The following is a 22,348-nucleotide window of genomic DNA, read 5'->3' as shown; positions in this document are numbered from 1 at the left end:
AAATATCCCACCAGGTGCTTATCTGTCACTTTAGGCACCTAAATACCCTTGAAAAATGAAAATCTTGGACTTCAGTCTCTTAAGTCATTCAGGTACTTTTGAAGATGTTACCCCCAAATGATTACCATCACTGTCACCTACCAGTTGTCCATTTCATTGGCTTTATAAAATGCAGGTTTTTTCTCTCATTCCTATCATTCACAAATCTGTATTTTAGAAAGAAACATTAGTTCAAGCATGAACAAATTCTTTTGTTGTTGCTGGGAGTCCCCATTAAGTTTTCTCTGTCTGTTAGCTGCTACTCTGATTTTTATGGCCTTGTTTCACTGATATTTGTACTCTTGGGGGAGGGGAAAAATGTAGCATAGTTGATTTCTAATCTGTAGTTCCTAATGCTTTTAATTCAGTGCTTCCAAGCTTCATTAGCATTCTCCTCTAATGACTGTTTTGCCAAGAGATATTAGACAGTTAGCTTTCCAGGTCAGTGCTTTGTTATGAAATGATATCTGATAATATGTTACCTATTTTTCTCCAAGCTGTGCTGATTTTTTTATTTATTATTTTGGTTTTTAATGTTTAAATAATTCACTAAACTCTTTTTGTCATCTGTGAATTGCACTGTTGCCAAAACCTCATGGAACTTCTCAGTTTATTACCCATGTGGGAACCTATAACTCTTCTATGAATGCACTGTGATTTGTTTTGTTCTGCTCATTGGGGTTTCACGTTTCTTTTAGCACAGACCCTGATTCTCTATGCTCTTTTGCATTCTATGTTTAGTCTAGGACTGTTCCTGTTCCTTGCTTGCTGGCAGCTATGCCGGAAAAAATTGTTGGTTTTATTGTGCCTATGCCAGAATATATGTAGGAGTTAGGATGATACCGTAGTCACTTTGTTGTTTTTAACACGTATTTATGAGCTTCTTGATCAAATTCTTTAATTTATTCCCATTCAGATTCAGTAAACTTGGCTACCTCTCAATGTACAAAAGATATTTTAGGCACAACAGAATGTGCAACTGCTATGTTCACTAACTGTGTTATAGTGTACTTTGTATGACTGCCAAACTATATGTGCGATTGCTATCATCCTTAAGTCTCATTTTTGTTTGTTTATCCCATTGATACTGAGACACAAGAATGGAGGAACTCAAACGTTTAAAAAAAAAGTCCAGTACTTTCCGTTCATAGATGCATTCATTTTGAGGATCTTGGTTGGGTTTTTTTGTTTTGTTTTTGTGTTTTATTTTTTTAAATTTTGTAAGTCAAAATGATGCCAATTTGGATTTCAACTCAAACCTATAGTTATACTAATCTCTCTTGATCTATATTAATGCCTGTAAGAGTCACTTTCAATATATAGATCACTCCTATTTTAAATTCTGCCTCAGAATTGAAATCACAGATATCCATATCACAGGTTTAGGAGAAAACCAGCCATTCAGGTTAATATATTCCAGAAAGAACCCGACTTAACAAGTCAAAACCTTGTTCTACAGCAAATTATATCAACAGACTTAATGTATCTTAACTGGAATGAAAGAATTGTTCTAATACACATTGTCAGAGGCTGCTGCTCCTTATCAAACCCATGTTAACTCAAGCCAACAATATGCAAGTGAAGCTTCTTAAGCCTCCTTGCTAGACCCTGAGCCAAAATTCCTATAGCAATGATAGATCTATAAGTACTTGTAAACAATGTACTGCTTTATCTCACAGGCCTCCATTCAAAATGGTACTTAAGCATGTACTTTAAACTGCGCACATGCTTATCTAAATGGCTTTGTACTCATGGAAACTAAGACACTTTTCCACTGCCACAGCACTAGTGTAAATGAGAATCAGGTTCATTGACATCAACAACCTGGCTGAATTGGGGTAACAGTTAAAAGTAGATGATTCTTTATTTTAATCTTAGAAATAAATCTTAAATAGTATCATGATATCATAGTTAATAAATTCCACTATAACCATTTTGGCTTGATGTCTGTCCTGCCATAGTACAATCAATACCCTTAGCTGCATCTGAATTAGATTAGGATTGGCTTTGGCATATATTATTTTCTGTTGTCAGAGAGATGTTTTGGTTTGTCAGATAAACTACCCCATTATCTGAATTTATCCTATCTTGGGTAATAAATGTTGTACCTATTTTGCTGAAAAGGCACAAGAGTTGATGCTAGCAATTGGAGATCAATGAGCTTTATTTCAGATCCAGGTAAACTGGTTGAAACCATCATGAGAAAGAGAGTTATAAAATACCCAAAGAAAAACATGAAAGAGAAACCAGACCAACTTCTGTTAAAGAAAAAACTCCCTCTCATTCTACTGGAATTTGTTGATCATGTCAATATAATCATGAATAAAAGAGAACCAGTAGATTTAATTTATTTGAACTTTTAAAATGCCTTTGACAAAATCTCTCAAAAGAGGCAGTTAAGAAAACTAATCAAAGGGTGAGGAGTAAACTGCTGTCATGGATTAGAACCTGGTTAAAAGACAGACTAAGAGTAGGGAAAAATTGGTAAATGTTCAACGTGGCAAAAGATTAAATGTAGAGTGTCCATAATGGGGCCCATTGTTTAATAGATTCTAGAAATGAGGGAGAACAGTTTTGAATTAAAATTTGCATATGTCACAAGTTATTCAGGTTAGCCAAGACTAGAGGAAACTATGAGAAACTCTTGAGATAATTAATATAGCATAGGTACTTGGGCAGCACAGATGGAATTAAATGCTGACAAATACATATTAGAAATAATAATTGGGTTAAAATATGAATCTCTCAGCTTCTCTTGCTGTTTCTCATTTTTAAAGGTTCTGCTTCCAAGAAGTCTATGGCAAATGCCCATTGGTTTCAGTTGGAGAAGGCTTGAGCTCACTGTTTGAAATGGGAGTCCAATCCTATAGCTCATTTAGGAAATGTATGCATATGGCAAACCTTACTGTCACAGTTTCTTTAATTCTGCTGAAGAATTCTTACCATCACTCCCTGAAATATTACTGGCCATATTCCAAAGGCCTTGCTCAAGTTTCAATAATACAAACAGCTATTGAGTTTAATGGGATTTTTCCCTTAGTGAGAATTCTGGCCTATTATTATTATATTTTATTATATCTAGTGCCATCTGACATGGATAGTTCTCTCTTGCTGTTCATTATATAACACTAACTGAGCCCTCTCCAACTATGGCAGGTGTCCGTCAAGCCAAGAAACACCAAGTGAAGCACCAAAGAGTCAGAGGTAGGTAGGGGTGTGTGTGTGTGTGTGTGTGTGTGTGTGTGTGTGTGTGTGTACCAGCCCTAAACTGTCTGCCAGACACACCATATGCCAGTTGTATGATTTAGTGTGGCTTGGGAGCTCACCCAGTAACAAGAAAACCATGCTGTGCTCCTTTTAGTTCTGCTTTTCAGGTGTTTGTGGTTTATTTATCCATGATGCTGTGGCAATGGTTCTGAATGCTGATGGCCTGACCCTGGGCAATATTTTTTGAGTTATAAATTTGAATACCATCCCCTCAACCATTGTTTTTGGTTGCCAGGTTGGGCATGAGACTCAATTACACCAGAATATGTAGATGATCCGATATGCCAGGTATTCTAATATGTCTCTTTACTGAATGAGAATGAAAATAGATCCAGCCACTGTGGACAAGCTCTTTGGCAGATGTTATCTCTACACTTAACTATCTGTATTAGTAAATTTAGGTACACTGATGACTGGTCAAATTTTCATTTGAGTATATATTCTCCACTACGTGCAATCTTTACTAGACATTTCAAGAGAGCAACCAACAGTAGTTTCCAAAATGACACAGATTCAATTACAAAGATTCAGGGGAAATTCAGACGTGACGCATAAGGCTATGTAAGTTACATCACTTAGATGCCCTTCCACCATTCCCCCACAGCGTGTCTTACACCCACTCTACCCATTTATTATAAAGGACTATTTTGATCTAGCTTGAATACCAAAGAGACGGAAGAAGCTGTAAATTAATGTAGCCCTCAACCAAATTTTGATGCATCCATGGTAGGGTGACCAGACAGCAAATGTGAAAAATCGGGTCAGGGGTGGGGGGTAATAGGAGCCTATATAAGAAAAAGACCCAAAAATCGGGACTGTCCCTATAAAAATCAGGCCATCTGATCACCCTAATCCGTGGTAGCCTCTATCTTGCACCTTTTTGTACTTTCTTCTCACTTATAATGCAAATTAGACCAGATTTGACTCCCTTATGTTGAGTAAAGTGAGTGTAATAGTTCCAGAATCTTTAGAGATGATCCATGAGATTGTATCTGATCATACTTACCATTAGTTTTATGTTTACATTAACTCTGCGCAGAAGCAGATGCTCATTGATATTTCTAATACATCTGAAAGTGCACCTTTTAAAATAGTAATAGTGAGACTTTCTAGAATTTCTTACTTTTCAAATTAGCTTCTTTTTCATAAACCTACTCTTATTTCAATGACTTAACCTGCCTTTGTGAGAGGGAAAGTTTGTGGCACATTTTACAATCTTCACTGCTCCTTAATAGTCTAATGTTACACCTTATATTAACTGTTCAGCTTATTGCAGTGTATTTATTGTTAATTTTGAATGCATTCAATTAAGATGTTCCTCCTTGCTAGTAGATCTCACTAGAGATGGGTCTACCAGTTCAGCTAAAATAATGGGCTTGAAACTTGAACTGTATCATTTTTTGAGATTTAAAGAAATTCAAAGAAAAATTTTCCCTATTTACTTTTTTATTTCCATGTATCTCTGCATTGCTTGATTATAGCTATGACTGGAAGTGAAAAGTACCAGAAACTGCACATGAGTTTGATTTTGCAAGTTTTTCAGCCTACTTTTCTATAGCCAGTAGGCTTACATAAGCATTGAAGCTTTTGGTTACTTATCCAGATTAAAAATGCAGAGGTTTCCTATCGCTAATAGAGATAAGCCTTAAACAAAACCTGGATCTGAACAACCCTGAAGTGTAGGATGTTTGAAATCAAGATCAAAATTCTGGCACATTGATAAATGTCTAATCATTAGTAATCATGTTATTTTGCTGAACTACTCAGAATCTAATGCCAGTCAATTGTTGGTGGTGGTGTATAAAATGGCTAGAATTATTGCTTCTTAATTTTTACACCCCATTATACCAAATCCCAAAAGATAATGAAGTAAAATGCCTTCAGTTTTTAAAAAGGCACTTTTGTTTTCCTAAAGTTACAAAATAATGAAGCAAATAGGCCTGAGATTGGGTAAAGTCTGCTGCTGAATCTGTCGTCTGCGGCAGTTGCTATTGCTGCTAGGATGACTAGTTTTGATCAATTACTCAGGCTTTTTCATTAGCATTTAATCTAATGGGCCGTTTTCTTAAAGGGTTGCTGTCAACCCAATTTGTATTTAAAAATAAATAAAAATCCTAACTTGATATTCCAGATTAAGAGGGATTTAATTTTTTTTTTCAGTTTCAATAAAGTATTTTTTCACTTTTTTTATGTTTGTGTATTTCAAAAAGCTTGGCTAATGACCTTAGAGAATGGTCAGTTTCACCATTATCTCTAATAAATTTAATTTTCTGGTTCATGTGCATCAGCATAATGCTGCTGTTTAGGTTCTCAACACTAGGTACTGTAGGAGAATGTTTATATTAAAGGAAGAAAAACTATTTTCATTTCATTTTATATTTCACATCCAATTTTGTAAAAATTACATTTTTAACCCCCTTGTAGCTTTGGGGCCCCAGACTAGCTGACAGTGTCCCTTTAACAATGGTGGAAGTTTCACAGACCTCCAGCTTGGCTCTCTTACAGTTTATTCTCAATATAAATATACCATCTGGAAATGCTTGATTCATGTCTCCCACATAATTGCTTTCTCATGTCACTTCTCCTTTCTTTTACTGTGCAATGTAGCCTTCTATGGCACTATTTTCAGGGACAGCAACAACAACCGCTTCAGGTATTGGGACTAGATGAAGTCTTTCTGTCTCAGAGGAAAAACAGTGGCAGCAGCATGAAGTTCTCATAGTCTGCTGCAGTTCAGTCACTGAAGATCAGCAGCATTATGAGGAGACAGGCCTAACTGTGTGCAAAACTTTAGTTGAAAACCAGAAACAAATGAAAATATCTGTAATGCTAACTACATGAAAAAGCTAATTATGGCCCTGATTTAGGAAAACATCCCTATTCAGAAAGACCATTGAAACAGGTCCTTAACTTTAAGGATGTGCTTAAGTTTAATTGAACTCTATTGCACTTAAGCTCATGCCTAGAGTTAAGCATCTGTTTAAATACTGTTTTCCTAAATCAGGGCTTGTTACAGGATTTTCCACTATATGGTTGCAAATTCAATTTACTAGGACTCTAGCAAGCTACTACAGTTCAAAGTATTATCTATTCTATATTTAAAATTAATATTCGCTTAAAATTGCCTTCATTCTTTGTCTCTCTCTTGTACATCTCTGAGACATGTTAAAAGTTGTTTTGCCATATTGGCACTACACCACATGCAAGGTATAAGCTGTTCTGCTGCAAGCAATAAACTGAAAAACAAGAGCTGTGTCAGTTTCAGCTTTTGCTTGGCTTCTACTCTATTAGAGGAAAAAGACTAGAACAAATATAAAAGGACAAATATACATAGGGAGAAAATAGATTTTAAATTATTTAAAAAGTACGAACAGTGGAAACTTAAAATATCCCTGAAAACCAACTTTGAACCAATAAAGGATCAATGTTTGCTGGCAATGGTACCCTCCTGAGTGAAGTCCAGCATTATACCAGAACTGCTTGGGAGAAATGGTGGAGCTAATGCTAGTTCTCTGTGATTAAAAAGATGCCAAAAAACTTAAGAGTGCATAAAACTGTAATTCAACCCATCCTAATGTATGGAACAGAGACTTGGCCACCTCAAGAGAAGAAATCAATATGTTCTCTGCTACGAAAATGAATATGTTGAGATGTTAAATGGTTGGATGCTCCACGATAGGAAATTAAATGAGGTGGTGAATGGCTTAATGCAGGTTGCCCCAATTGAAGACAAGTTGAGGGAGGCCAAGCTACATTCATATGGACATGTCCAAGGAAGACTCAAGAGTTATAATGGTAGGATGGCTCTTGCAATAATCATGGATGGAAGATGACCAAGGGGGAGGCCAAAAACTCAGTATGTGGCCCAGCTCTCAGTGAACCTTAAAGAGTCCAATTTGCATGACAGGGAGGCAAACAATCATGAGTTTTGAAAGTAGGCTATAAAAGTCACTGACCTCAAATAGGGAAGTAGTGAGGAAGAAGAAAGTCAGCCAAACATTAACTAAATTTCCTATGCAACAATGATGAAATATTCTGTTTGGGGATCAGTAATTTAATAAAAATCAGCAAAATAGTAACACGGACATACATGTTTTATTAAGTACATTACGGCCCCAATCCTAGGGCACACCAAGTTGTCATTCAGTGCAGGATTAGAGGAATGGTACAAAGGTAGCTGTTATACCAGCTGGAAACTACCAGAGTAGATCTCCTGCTATGTCCCTCTTCCCTGGTCATGTTTGTGATACACTTCCTACACTGGGGTCTGCAAGGAGGTTAGCATATACTGGCTCTGCATCACCTGACAGTTTCACCACACATGGGGGGCAGAATCCTCACGTGGCCATTGAGAGCAGCTTTATAGTCCCTTAATACTGCTCCAGCAACACAAAGAGGCAGAGGAGTTGGTCCCATGTCTTCAAAGTGAGATTTCAGTTTAAAGGTAATAAATAATCAAATGCAGTGGAAATCTGATGTAAGGTTTAAAACATCCTTAGAAGTGTGTATAGTATAACCTGATGGGAGAGAGTGGAATGAAACATAGCCACCTTTTTTTCATGTCCAGTGCCTTTGAGCACATGATGCAATAAATATCAAACTCTAACTTTGAACAAAAATAGTGCTTAGTGATTAATGATGCCAGTGACATATGTGGATTTTATATGTAAAATAGTCATTATGATGTTCAGACAGGGGCCCTTTATCATTCAGCCTAGCACTTCCTATATTTAGTGCTGGAGCCTATGGCTATGAACCTAAAACTACTCTGAACTAGGCCAGCCCTACGCTCACATACACCCCATCAAAGCAAATGAGGTTCTTCACAGGCATAGGTGTTCACCCACCTGTAGTAGCTTGCAAGATGGGGGGCCAAGAGCTGTAATCAGGACAGTTGATTATTATTGTTTATGGTTAAATTACTAACAAGTATTTCCATAATGCAAAGGTGGCGAAATGAGTAGATTTTGCATCCGAGCTGGTTAACTTTCTAGTCTATTCTGCAAGCTCTTGCTCATATGTCTTTATAAATGTGACAAATATGAGGCCTTAGACAGAGTTAGATTTTTAAAAGTGCTTAAGTGATATAGGAGCCTAAATCCCATTTAGAAAAGGGACTTAGAAACTTGATCCTAAATTTCATGGAAAGTCAATGGGACTTATGCATCTAATACAAACTTGTACTCCAAATGGCTATATTTACTTATTAATGCATATGTTGGAATAACTTTTTTACATCAGGGTATGAACATATTTTTGTGTTTAGATAATGCATTTTTTCTTTCTTTTGATGGGCAGTACTTAAATAAATACAGATTTTTGCATATCCATGGGCCGTGACTTTGAAACTGTTCTTAGGCTATTTGGATAGCTGTTAAAAAGGATACTGACTCATTAATAACTAACACATGGTATAAATATTTCGTTAGTCACATTCACAGTATGCCTTTCTTGCACCTAACTGCTGTTAATCTAAACACTATAAACATATAGCTTGATATGTTCTAGCTTATACTCTGGTTCTTCGATTATAATGCAGCTATTAATGATAGACTAGCACCTTTTTTGAATATATTTTTATAGCATTATTTCATAGGAAAATCCCAAAATGCTTTAGAGCATGTTGCAAAATATTTAATCCAAGACAATATAATCTATTACAATTCTCCACGATCACATGAAGGGCATTAACAACACTAGGGGCCCAGTCCTCCAATGAGTTCATGAGGATATTTTGGTCTGATAGCTTTTTGAAATTTCTTCTTGAAAACTTCCTGGAGGTGGTGTGCTGCCCTCCCCCTCCCCGCCGGTCCACTGATGAAGTTGTTGCTCATTTTCTATTATACCAAAAAAAAAAAAAGGAATATATGTAGTAGAATGTTATGGTACAGGCATATGTAGTGTTGATGATTTAAGATCGTGGGCCAAGTCCTTTTCAAGTAGTTTGTATGCTGTGTTCTCTCTCTCATTCATCCTGAGCAAATAGGTTTTGTAACAACTAGATGTCAACTCATTACTCTAGGTTCCTAATTAACACTGCTCAAATCTCTTGGCATCTCCTTTGTTGCTCCTTACTTGATGCTAAGATGGTATTCATGTTCTATGCACTGCATGAATTTGAATATGAAAATGAATTTATTTCATGGACATATTTTATAATAGCCCTGTTCTGTTCCAATAAATGCCATTAGCTCTCCACCAGTTCCCTTTAGGAAAGGTACTCATCCAGGGTACCCAACTTATCCCTTCTTGTTTCTCTTGGCCGGGGATTCATTTGCAGTCAAGATGCAAGTGACCATACAGATTTAGTATAGAATGATTGATGTAGTAGGCCCAGAAAATCTGACTCTCTGCAAAGATATGCTGTTTACATTATGACCTGTTTCAATCCTATGCCTATTGGAAACCATCGGTGATGAGTAAAATATCAAACAACTTTCCCCCATTCTCACAAAAATGTAAATGGATATGAACAGATGAAAGCATTTGTATTTTTTTACGAGGCATGTCATCACTGAGATAAATGCTATGATAAACTTAAGTGATCTAATCGGTACATTGCCATCAACAGTTCTTATTTCCAGTTGTTTAAAGAGGATGTCAAGAGTCCTTAGTTAAAAGAGCATATTTCTCTTGAAGGTCAACCTCCCTCTAATACTGCCTTCAACCTATGGCAGGTTATGAAGTGACAATAAGACATTGTAAGTATTTGGGGCCACCCAGAGACAAGATTCTCAGATCAAGTCATCCCAAGAACACTTCTTATCTTGTAGGCAAAGAGACTGTGAATCCCAGCACAAAACCGCACCAAAATATTTGGATTTCTTCATCTGTGACTGAAGATTAATTCATTTTGAGTTTTACATAAATCCTCATCTCCTGGATTGATAAATCCCCCTTTTGTTTGACAAGAAAATCTTCAGAGATCCTGCTGCAAAAGCAGCCTCTTGCCAGCAGCAAAGCATGATGAGTGAGTGCTCATTCTTGCCCCACCAGTGCACACAAAAGCCTCTGCAGCAGAACCCGCCAGTCATCCTCATACTCCTTTGCAGACTTAACCCGATATCAGCCTACATCAGTTCACCCGAACAGCAATAAACTCCCCAAGATTCTTGACTGCTTAAGAAACAGTCAGTGACATTTAATTGATTCTGACTACTTTGCTTCGTCAGGCCTCCTCATCTTTACCTTCTCCCTCCATCACATCTTTTCTGTTCCTGAAATCTTTTCTATCCCCACGTCCTTGTCAGCCAAAGCGAGATCTCCCTCAATACATATCTAATAAGATAGACCGCTATGACCTCATACAGTATCCTTCCCTGAATTGTACATTGAATAGAGGTCTGCTTGAATATCATATTCTCATGCAGCATGTGTCTACAATGGGCATTTTTCTGTTATGAAAACTTAAAAATATTTTAATAGGGGTGAGTACATCCATCATTAGAGGAGGGTGAGGTCATTGAAACCTATGTCTATTTGTGGATTTTTAATGAAGTTTACTTAATGTGAAAGGCAAGTGCATCAGCCCATGCTAGCTATCTTTCTATGCAGTAATGATTACAGTGGGGTTATGCTGACACAAGACGAGGATCTAGCCCAGCTCTGTTTTTTGAATATATGGTTATTCAGCACTCCAAAAGTACATACATTATATTAAACAAAATAACTTATCTTCAGTTGATGTGGTCTTGCCATCTGGATGCTGCCATTTCCAGAATTAGCACACCCAAATGTGAATGTGCTATTCAGTGCGACAAGATGGATGGGGTAAATAGCTTTTATTGGACCAACTTCTGTTGGTGAAAGAGACAAGCTTTCAAGTTACACAGAGCTCTTCTTCAAGGTGACTGATATTCACTGTGAGATAACACTTTATTTGCTATGGTTATGATGTCCTTCTGAGTGCTGCCTCCTGGATGCTGTGTTTATGGGAGTGACAAAACATGACAGCTCCCAGCATTTAGTAATTGTCCAGAAGTGGTGGCAACACATAGTCACTGGGTACCCCAGAATTATGCCCTATCAGCTGAACATTTAAGCCAAATCTGAATATGAATGTCTCAAGAGGAAAGACTAGAGTAGTAGTGACAGCAGTCTCTGGGCCAGATCCCCAGAGGGTGTAAATAAACAGTGCTCGAGTGAAATTAATGAAGGTTGTGCCTCTCTTGATTTAACCACTACTTTAAAGCTAGGTATTTTTTCTTTGAATGTCGTTGGATGCTTTTTAGCTGTGTGTAGAGAAGTAGGCTTTTAAACCAACCAAGGGGTTTTATGAACTAATAATAATAGTTTAAACTTTCATAGCACTGAGAATCTGAAAGCACTATTTAAACACTAATGAATTTGGCCGCAATCACCCCATGAAGTGAGTCTTATATTTGTTTTGCAAATTGGTAAACTAAGTCACAAAGAAACTAGGAAACTTGCCCAAGGTGTCACAGGAATTCTGTGTGGAGTCAGGAACAGAAATCAGATCTTAGCCCCAAGTCCTATGCTTTAGCTGCAAGATCACCACCTTTCTTCTTCTTGAATTAAGGTCTCATCCAACTATATATACAATTAGAGACCATGTACCATTTTAGATGACAATACAAATGTTCATTCCATGTGAGTAATATAGATTTTTAAAGATCGTCCCCTTCATTTTCTATTATAGTCACTGAAATTGAAACTTTGCACAAGATTATGAAGGGGATTATATGACGGAGTTGCCTGCGATACCAGGGGACTGGACTCAAGGACCAGGAGGTCCCTTCCAATCCTATGTTTATTATAATGTAACCGCAATTTATCTTCAGTCAGAGAGCAGCAAAACATGTCTGGCTGCAGTGGTGAGGGCACATAAACCGTCCGTTGTTTACAAGTACGATGGGATGTTTCACTTTTGTGAAAACATCCCAATGAATAAACTGCTGCTTTTGTAACTTTAAACAGAAAATAAGCTTTTTGAAGGAGAGGAAGGTTATTTGGGATTAGAAGTGGATAAAATATATAATCCATTATCAGATATTCAGGGGGTTTTTTGTACTGTTTTCTGAATGTACTTTACTTTTCTTACAATGAAGATGATGAGTTGTACATCTGTTTTATCAGTTGGATTCATTTTTTTGTTCATACCTGTGCCATGCAAACACAGTTTGACAGAAATGCACACAATCTCCTTTATTTTTTTGCATTGTGACTCCATAATTCTGATTTACTTTGAATTTCTACATCATGAGTACAAGCTATTCTCTTCCTGTTTCATATTGTTGAGTCAGCAGAGAGGCCAAGCACTATGTAGGTATGAGGAATGGGCTACTCCCTCATATCTAGAGAAGGTGGGGCCTGATTCTGCACTTGTTTATGCTAGTTTGACACCAGTGATTTTTCTGTTAACTTGAGTGGATCTACTTCAGATTTACACTAGAATAACTTAAGGCAGATTTTGGCCAGCCTCTCTGTCAAGAGAAGGGTTAAGGCACATTGTTATGGAAGCATGCACTGGATCTTATTATCTGGAACCTATATTACACACTAAAAGGAAAATTTTGGTCCCCCAGGCTGTGAATCTGCCATCTTCCTCAGACACGAAATATTGTAGTAAGACATTGACCCAAATCAGTGAGCTAAAGATGAAACTCTCTGCCAAATTCAACCCTGGAGTAAACCAATGCAACTACAGCCTGTTATGTCTGAAGAATTGCCGGGGTCTTTGAACCACTGTTAATCTCCCCTGCCATATGTGCAATAATATCTGTATACGCAGGGTGAATTAAAAATAGTTTCATCCTTGCTTTATTACTTGTAAATCAGACCATTAACATTATCTGAATGCAATTTGTTAGGATTAACATCTATGATATTCGATTTACCACGGTGATTGCTTCTAAACAAAAATAAAATTCTTTACCAAAGAATTTTGGAACTTCTGAGCAAATTAGTATTGAAACCTAAAAGCCCTACAAATGTAGAAAAGAGAAGCATTATCCCTATCATCGGGGGAAACAACTTGAATCAAGGATATGCAAAATATCATCTGCTGTAGTTTATTCCTAATCCGGAAAGATGAGCTAAAGACAGAGTGCTGCCTGCAGGGTATAGTAGTTCTTGGTTAAGCAGCAGCAGATCTCATAAATTTCAGCTTGCTTTGAATTAACCAATTAACATTGCGGAAGATTTTTCCTATTTTTCTTTTTTAAAACATAGGTCTTTTTTGTTTCTGAATTACAAAAAAAATACAGTACATCACTCACCCACCCCCACACCAATCTGTGCTTTTGCTCTCTCCCGCCTCTCATTTACACCAGGATGTTTTAGTCAGCTACATCTGAGGGATGAGTAAATGTTTCTGATTTTTTTTTGTTGGCCTCCTTTTAGAAACAAATCCCCCAACTGTCATAAAAATATCATGAGCAAAAGACAAGCCAGGATCAATGGTGTCTGCCCATGGGCAGAGATGAATAAAAATTGTGCATTCTCTGTAAAATTTGGCACCTTTTATTTAAAAAAAGATGTGCTAATGAATTAAACAATGTGTCTAGAACATGATGACAAGTAAACAGAAATACTCTTCCTATTAGAATAAAATGATTAGAGAGCTTTCACAGCATTTGTCAGCAGCTTAAGGAGCCTGCCAAAATTCTTGTTTTTTTACTGAGCTTTTCATATAAAACTCAAATTTTTTTCTTTATGAATGATTGTGTTAAGTTAATAAAAGACAGTTCTTTGACTTTGCAAAGGTTCACTGTTTTCTCTTCTTTATTAGCTTTTTGATTGTTCACAGCAATATATTAAAGGCTAGACTCTGAATTTAGGCACAGCGTTGAGCAAAGAGTGTTAGCTGCACCACCCCAGAAGTAAGCATTGGGAGGCATTATATCTTATAGACAGTCCCTTTGAGTCACAGCACCTCCCCTGCTTTTAAATTGCTCCCAAGCTGGAGTAATCATTTACTGCTGAATGGAGAGGGATGGAAAAAATCTTGTCCACATCCTACCCACTCCTCATACGGTCCAAGGAGAGAGTAAGCAGGTAAGTGCCCCATTTACTTCCAAACATTTTGACCCAAGATCTTCCAGATAGCCTAAGCAGCTTTCAAAACCCTTAAAGAACTATTGGTTAGTGCCCCAGCCTTGGCATACCTGACTACTCTAAAACCTTCACCTTCTTTTGCCAGGAAAAGGATGGAATAGCACAGAGGGTATTGACTCAGAAACTTGGGGACTCCCAACGGCCTGACGGTTATTATAGTGCCCCTCTAGACCCGGTGGCAGCAGGGCTGCCCCCGTGTCTTAGAGCAGTAGCTGCAGCGGCAATTTTGGTAGACACCTCAACCGCACTCGTTTTGGGTTCCCCTCTCCTTGTGTCAGTACCCCATGCTGTAACCGCATTCCTCCTAAGAGGAGCGACCCAACACATGCCCAGTTCCCGCCTGACTAAATATGAAATGTTGCTTCTAAATGCGCCTAACGTAACCCTAGTCCGATGCCCTGTTCTCAACCCTGCTTCTCTGCTCCCAACAGCCTGGGATGGAGAGCCGTATGACTGTCAAGCAGTAACCACTGAATTGTGCTCCCCCCAGGTAGATTTGAAAGATACCCCTTTACCTAACCCTGAACTAATATACTTTGTCGACGGGTCCTGTTTAAGAAACCCTGAGGGTATCCTCATTGCAGGGTATGCTATATGCTCGCCCCACGACTTGGTGGAAGCTCACTCCCTTCCGGGGAGGAGCTCAGCTCAGGTGGCTGAATTGGTCGCCCTTACCCGTGCCTGCTCCCTAGCAGAAAAACGGTCAGTTAACATCTACACCGATTCCCACTATGCCTTCGGGGTGGTGCACGATTATGGGCAACTCTGGAAGTACCGTGGATTCCTCACTTCTGCGGGAACTCCCATCTGAAATGGGCCCTATGTTAATGCACTTCTTAATGCTCTTTTATTCCCTTCTGAGATAGCCATCATAAAATGCGCTGCCCATCAAATTCCTAGTGATGAGGTCACATGAGGAAATGCTCTGGCTGACGGATCAGCCAGACAAGCGGCCCTTTCCGGGTCTCTGGCTGAATTTCCTGTTTGTTTTATGGCCCTAGCTAGCTCTGACCCCTGTCAGACCATCTTCTCCTGACATGCCCCCAACCCTCATACAGGACTTGGCGGACATGCAGGAGTCGGTGGAGGAAGGGGAAAAGGAATACTGGAGGGCGGTGGGTTGTAAAAAGTCTCCCAACAATATATGGTGCACATTGGATGGTCGCCCGGTGGCACCTGGAGGCTTGTTCCCTTATTTGGCCTGCCTGGCCCACGGGCTAACCCATGTAGGGAGCAGGGGAATGATACAATCAATTGAACGGTATTGGTATGCCCCCCCATTTTGCGACAGTGGCACAACGGTATTGCAGCACTTGCCCAGTGTGCCTTGCTCATAATGTGGGAAAGCCTGTTAAAACCAAGCCTGCAGCCCATCCCTCCCCATGGGGCCCTTTTGTAAATATACAAATTGACTTTATCAGCATGCCTAAATGCTGCTCGTTTGAATATATTTTGGTGTGTGTCTGTAGACTCTTTGGGTGGGTTGAGGCTTACCTCTGTGCCACAGCCTGACGGTAGCAAAAAAATTGCTACAGGAATTCATTCCCAGATTTGGACTGCCCCTTTCTATCAACAGAAATTGGGGCACTCATTTCGCCGGCCAAATCATGCAGCAAGTCTGCAAGACACTAAGAATCACTCAGCACTTCCACTGCGCTCATCATCCCCAAAGTGCTGGGGCAGTGGAACGAGTAAACGGGGTGCTGAAAAACAAAATTGCTAAAATGTGTTCAGAAACTACCCTTAAGTGGCCAGTCGCCCTACCCCTGGCCCTAATGGAAATGAGGAGCACCCCTGCCTGGAAACATGTTCTTCCCCCCCATGAAATTTTAATGGGTAGGCCAATGAGGATACCAGCGGCCCCTCCTATCACACCCAGTTGCCTAGATACACAGCTAACAGATGAGAGGGTCCTGGCATATTGTAAAAAACTCATGCAATGTATTAAGTGTTTACACAAACAGGTAAAGTGTGCCTTCCCTGCTCCAGTGGACCCCTCCTGTCACGAGCTGCAACCAGGAGAGTGGGTATACATAAAAAGGTAACAACGAAAGAATTGCCTGGAACCTCGCTGGAAAGGCCCGTTCCAAATATTTTTAACCACCCACACCGCTGTCAAGTGCCACAACCTGCCCAACTGGATCCACGCATCCCAGTGCAAGCGAGTCCGGGCTCCAGTTGACACCATGATCTCACACCCACTCCTTGGCCCTGAAGAACCGTGGGAAGCTGTGGAGGTGACCCAAGACCTCCCCCATAAAAGCCTTCGCTACTCATTAAGAGGAAGGAAAAGAAAGGCCAGAATAAAGCCTTCTGAAAATCCTGTGGTGAGCCAAGCGCCCGCAGGTACAATCGTGTAACTATGACAGACCCAGCCGATAGAATTAAGGATCTGCTAAAGTACGGAAATGGCTCATGCCTTCCATCTGGTTTATGTGCGTGACTATGCTATTGATCCTGAACTTTCATGATTTACTTGTTTTCTTTTGGACTTCCAGGTTGACTCCTGCCCCCGCCTCAACCCTTGGACTGGCACCCTCTACATCCCAGCCCCAAGCTTCCCGGAGAACCTGAGTCGCCTGTTCTTTGGATGCCCTGAAGGAAAAGAGACTGGTTACAACAAAAGACATTGAAAACTTGCCACGGTACCAGCGAAGAAGTATTACCTGGCAGGGAGGGACATGTGGTTTGACCTCTTGGGAATGTGGGGTTCACTATTACCTAGGATTTCTTCCAGGGGAAGCCCCTTACCACTACCCCCAGGTTCCTTCCTGGTGCATTGCACTCCCCAATTGGGTGGACGAGTCAGTTACCGGCCAGGTTGTTACCTCTTCCCCTCTAAACCTCTTGGTCACTCCCACTTCCCTAGCTAGATCCCAAGATGCTTTCATAAATGCTTCCGACTGGCCTAAGCCTGAAGGTCCCTTTGTGCTTGAAAAGTTTTGTTCCATCCTGTTCTCAACAGGACTTGACAGCCATCTGTATGGCCACACTATCAAGTGGCGCAAAAACACCATCACCAAGGCATCCTTCCCCTTTGCCCTTACCAACACAAACCTTGAGGCTCTAGGGGAAGACTCCCATGCAGGAATTGAAATATTAGCAACAGCTGGTACTTGCAAAATGACTTTAAGAAGGAACTTCCATGCAATGCTTTGTAATCACCTACCTGCTTTTTGGTATCCCGTCCACATATTCTGGCTGTCACCCTAGGTTTACCTTCACCTGCAGGAGGGGGACACCTACTCTACATGACTGCCTCATAGCCCATCGTTACAATCCCCATTCCCCAGTCACTCCCCCTCATATCTTCTCCAATTCCCATACAAATCTGTCCAACAATGGCCTCAGGGAGATTCAAGTCTCAATCCAACATATGTGGTATAGCACACCCTACCGACGGGATTGTCATTTCCAACAGTGGATTGTGCTAAATGCTACTATGGGGACCACCACCTTCTCATTTCCGCCTTCCAAATAAGGACCCTATGCCCCAATTGTACCCAAGGAGCAGCCATTTGATTAGTCCAGTTTATGCAGTGGGAAAATTTTCAGAGAAAAAGAGGCTTGCTAGAAGGGGCCTTGCATGGTCTGAATGGAGCAGCCGCTATCTAGACAAGGCCCAAGACCATGAACAACGCCTGGGAAATTTAGAAAGGGCATCGGGCCTCCTTACTGAGGCAGGATTAACCAACACCCACTCAAATATAGAAACCCCCCATGCCCTGCCAGGACTGGGAACCACAACCCAGACCCTCTTAACGAAATTGATAAACACCCTCATTTTAATAGGAAAAGACACCGGATGGGATTCAGCTTGTGGCCAGATGCAGGATTTCTTTAATGGTCTCTTAGCAGAGATGCAGAATGATGTCCTCAGTCAACGATGGCCCAAAGCCCTTAACACTACGGTGGGAGTGCCACCCAAGCTATGGAAATGGAGGCACACGTGGGCGTTGTCAGGGTGGGCCTGCGACTCCTCAAAATGCTCTTTCCAAGCTTCAGGACCTGTCAATGGCACCTGGGCCCCATGCACTTACTCTTGCCAGAGCCCTGGGTGGGCTGTCTATGGGACTGGGTTATCGGCCGGCAGGTATGGGAAGTCAAGCCACCCCATGGACCTAGCCGCTTTATCACCTCTCCATGATTTTGCTGCTCAGCACATCTGGGTGGGAATCGGAACCTTGTGGTCCCTATGGCCCTGGGAACCCCCACAGCTGTTTTGCCTCCGCAAGTTACACCCTGGGGAATTACTGAACTTCTTTGATGCAGTCTGTTGAGATGGAGAAGCAGTCGGTAAGGCCCCAGGAGAAAAACTCCCATTTAGTAAAAAAGATGGTTGCGCCTTGCCATCAAATCCCCACATCCCTCTCCTCGTTCACTTTAATTTGACCACTGCTCAGGGTAGCTGCTTTATCACATGGCCTGCTAATCCCCAAATCTCTGTAACCCTCCATCCAGCCGTCCCTCTTACCTTCGATTGGACTTTCCTCTTCCCAAACCGCTTCTTAAATTTAACTTTCCTATTTTCCCTCCGCTCCAACATATCTCACCTCCAAGACCAAATGCATGTAATAGAGGTTGAATACAATGAAGAGGCCAAAGCATTTCAGACTGCCTACGGGGTGGGTACCCTGTGTTCTTCCCACGACGTTTTGTGTTTTGCCTCTAAAGAAATCACCCAAGCCACGCCCAGCCTCTTTACATCCTCAGGCTTAAAAATATTAGCTGGTCTAATTCTTGCAATCCGTTGTGTTTTATTAATCGCCACCCTTTGTTGCTTGTGCAGGGTGTGTCGTTGACCCCAGCTACAGGTTAAATCGCCACCTCAAGCCCTTTTTTCCAATCGATACCCCCAACACACTATATTTTCCCTCAGACCCAGAAATTAGTCACCTTAGTGTCCATTCCTCCGGCACTGCCAGTCTCGTGTCCGCTGATCCCCTTTTACAAGAAACTGAGCCTGAATACTGCACTATGGCCTCTTTAGCAAACTATGATAATGATGCCTACGTGGCATCAGAGGAGGGAAATTGTGGGAAAAAAGAACTGGGTAACCTTTTTGACAGCCAGAGTAATACCGAAGGCCCAAAATCAGGCCCTCTGACAGAGGCTCAATATACTGACTGCCCTTACAAAGGGCAGTACAGGCCAGGGCCTGAACAAGACTAAGCTGTACAATTCCCTGCCAAATATGGTCAAGGGTTGTGACCGGAGGAGGGAGGGGGAAGGAGCAATGCAAAAAGGCCTCAGCAACAGAATAACTGCTTGTTTATGAAACATGATAACTGCTTGTATGAAGAAATTGCTTCTAGTAAACGCCAACTTCTCCTGTAGTTCCAGTTAACTGCCAAACTAGCCAATCATATATCTTCTTTGGGCGTCCTGTGATAAACCCCTATGCACTTAACTGTAAAACCCCGGAAGATAACACTGCTCTACAGCCAAAATGCTTCTGAAATAAATGGAGTCAAACTTTACTAATTCTGGGTCACTGAGAATGAAAAGGATGCTTAAAATTGTTGATTGGCTCTAGTTTTCAAGATATGCTATTGGGTCAGTATATACGACCCTTGACTTGGGAATGGCGGAGGATAAGTGGGTTATAAAGGGAAGGGATCTCAATTTAAACCAGAAATGGCTAAAATACATCTTTGACTGGATCTATGAATAAATCTATGACTGGGTTTGGACAGTACTTGCTTTTTAGACAAAACAATGAATGATGCAATCTGAAGCTGGTATTGTGTCATACAGGATATGAATTGCATCATGTTATTCCTAGAAGTCATGGATGATGCAATCATAACAAAGCTTACATCACTCTGCTGAACAAAGTGCCCTATATCAGCTCTAGAAATCATAGTGTCATGCTCTTATTTGTCAGTGTTTGATTTTGCAAAGGGACACATTTCTGTTTAGCCAAAGTGAGCAGAGATGCCTCGTACTTGTGTGAACAGTGCAGATAACTTCTGCTATGTTTGTGGTGAAGTGACTTTTGCATCACAAAAGTGCTGTATAACCACTATGGTTAAGAAAGCCTATCCCCTTTATTTTGGCTGCAAAATTGGAGATCAGGACAAGAGGTGGGCCCCACACATATGCTGCAACACTTGTGCAGCAAATCTTTGCCAGTGGTTGAACAGGGAAAGGAAATCGATGCCTTTTGCAGTGCCAATGATTTGGAGAGAGCCAACAGATCATACCAGCAATTGTTACTTCTGCATGGTGCCTCCAGTTGGGAATGGTGTGTTTAAAGAAGAAAAAAAGTGGACTGTGCATTATCCAAACATTCCATCAGCTAGATGCCCAGTACCCCACACAGAGAAGGACTGCTGGTTCCTGATGCACCAGAATCAGTCTCACTTGAGTCAGACGAGGAAGAGGATGAAACTTCTGGTCCTGAACCATCAGTGTCACAGGACCCACATTGACCAATATCAATGGCAGCTTTGTGGCGATTTGAAGGTTGTTGCTCTCTTGCTTCGTCTGCAGACTGGATACACAAAGTACTGCTGTTTTCTCTGTGAATGGGATAGTCGTGCAAGAGATTCCCACTACATCAAGGAAGATTGGCCACTCTGACAGTCATTGGAGCCTGGGAGGAAAAAGTGTTCAGCATCCACCACTTGTTGAATCAAGGAAGATTTTGTTACCACCCTTACACATCAAGCTGGGTCTGATGAAGAACTTTGTCAAGGCCATTGACAAAGCACAAGCAGCTTTCAAGTACCTCCGTGGAAAATTTCCAAGGTTAAGTGAAGCTAAGATAGAGGAAGGTGTCTTTGTTGGTCCTCAGATTCGTGAACTTCGAGATGATGCATTTGACCATGCGTTGCGTGGCAAGGAAAAGACGGCATGGAAAGCCTTCCAGTTAGTGGCAATAAATTTTCTCGGAAACAACAAGGCAGACAACTACAGGATGTTGGTGGAAAACCTCCTCAAGGCATACAAAAGCCTTGGTTGCAACATGTCACTAAAGAGACATTTTTTGCACTCTAGATTTTTTTCCACCGAACTGCGGAGCAGTGAGCGGCGAGCGATTTCACCAGGACATTGCAACAATGGAGAAACGCTATCAGGGCAAATGGAGCCCATCAGTGCTTGCAGACTATTGCTGTACAGTGACAAGAGATGCTCCATTTAATGAATACAAGAGACAAGCCAAAAAGCGCTTAGTAGACACTGAATAGGACTAAACTATGTACAGAATAGTTTGCCTTTTGTTTCATAATAAATTTTATTTAGATAACCCTTTTGCTGATTTTTAAAGTGTTACATAAACAGGACAGGTGAAATATCATCATGTAAAGCAACCATAAACACATGAAAAGACCTAGGTTTACAATTTATGATTAAAACTCTACTATCTACACAATATACATAGACATAAAATGTCTAAACTTAAATATCTTAGAAACAGTAGCCAATCAGTTGTTTTAATTGTCATATTTGAATTCAGCACATCAAAATACATAATAAATAGCACATTTTATCTCTGAAGCAGACGACTTCTCAAAAATTGTAGACCAGTGTAATATGTGCCTTGCCGGGAAAAACACTCCAACTGGTGCCAAGTACCACCCATGGCGGAAACCACCAAGAAACCCCTCACCCAATAGGCACCCAACTCTCATAAAATAAAGAGGAAGGTACCAGGAAAAAGGGACAGACCCCAACTCTTATTTCACACAAATGACTTGTTATTTGTACTATGCTTGCGGTTTGAAGGAATAAAAGCAGCCTGCATGCTGTGCTAGGGATGGTGGTTTTCAGACTGCTACCCCAACATGTTGGTATGTATTTCAATAAACTGGCCTCAGGCTTGAGTCTGAACTAAAAATCAATGCGTGGGTGACTTTTTCCATGACAGCAAGTAATCCAAATCACAAACTAGCCTGGTCTTTAAGCTATTATCATAGACTATAATTACCTTTAATTGTTTTGAGGAGGGGGTTGAGCAGTT

The 22,348-nt window shown here is 40.6% G+C and overlaps 1 long non-coding RNA gene across 2 annotated transcripts in view; it reads left to right on the top strand.

Moving 5' to 3' along the window:
* LOC101938322 (uncharacterized) overlaps positions 1-22,348 on the top strand; it is a 107,697-nt gene that overhangs the window by 5,432 nt on the left and 79,917 nt on the right. The window contains exons 2-3 of one of the 2 annotated variants that reach the window (XR_010589739.1): positions 3,196-3,243; positions 16,881-18,088. This is a non-coding gene — a long non-coding RNA (uncharacterized LOC101938322). Of the gene's footprint in view, positions 1-3,195; positions 3,244-16,880; positions 18,089-22,348 lie in introns of those variants that run through there. The other variant, XR_010589740.1, reaches the window with a different exon arrangement.

The sequence above is a fragment of the Chrysemys picta genome, chromosome 8, assembly GCF_011386835.1.
Source record: "Chrysemys picta bellii isolate R12L10 chromosome 8, ASM1138683v2, whole genome shotgun sequence".
Classification (NCBI taxonomy): domain Eukaryota; kingdom Metazoa; phylum Chordata; order Testudines; family Emydidae; genus Chrysemys; species Chrysemys picta.
Note: the sequence above shows the minus strand (reverse complement) of the source record. Positions and strands in the feature narration are given on the sequence as shown.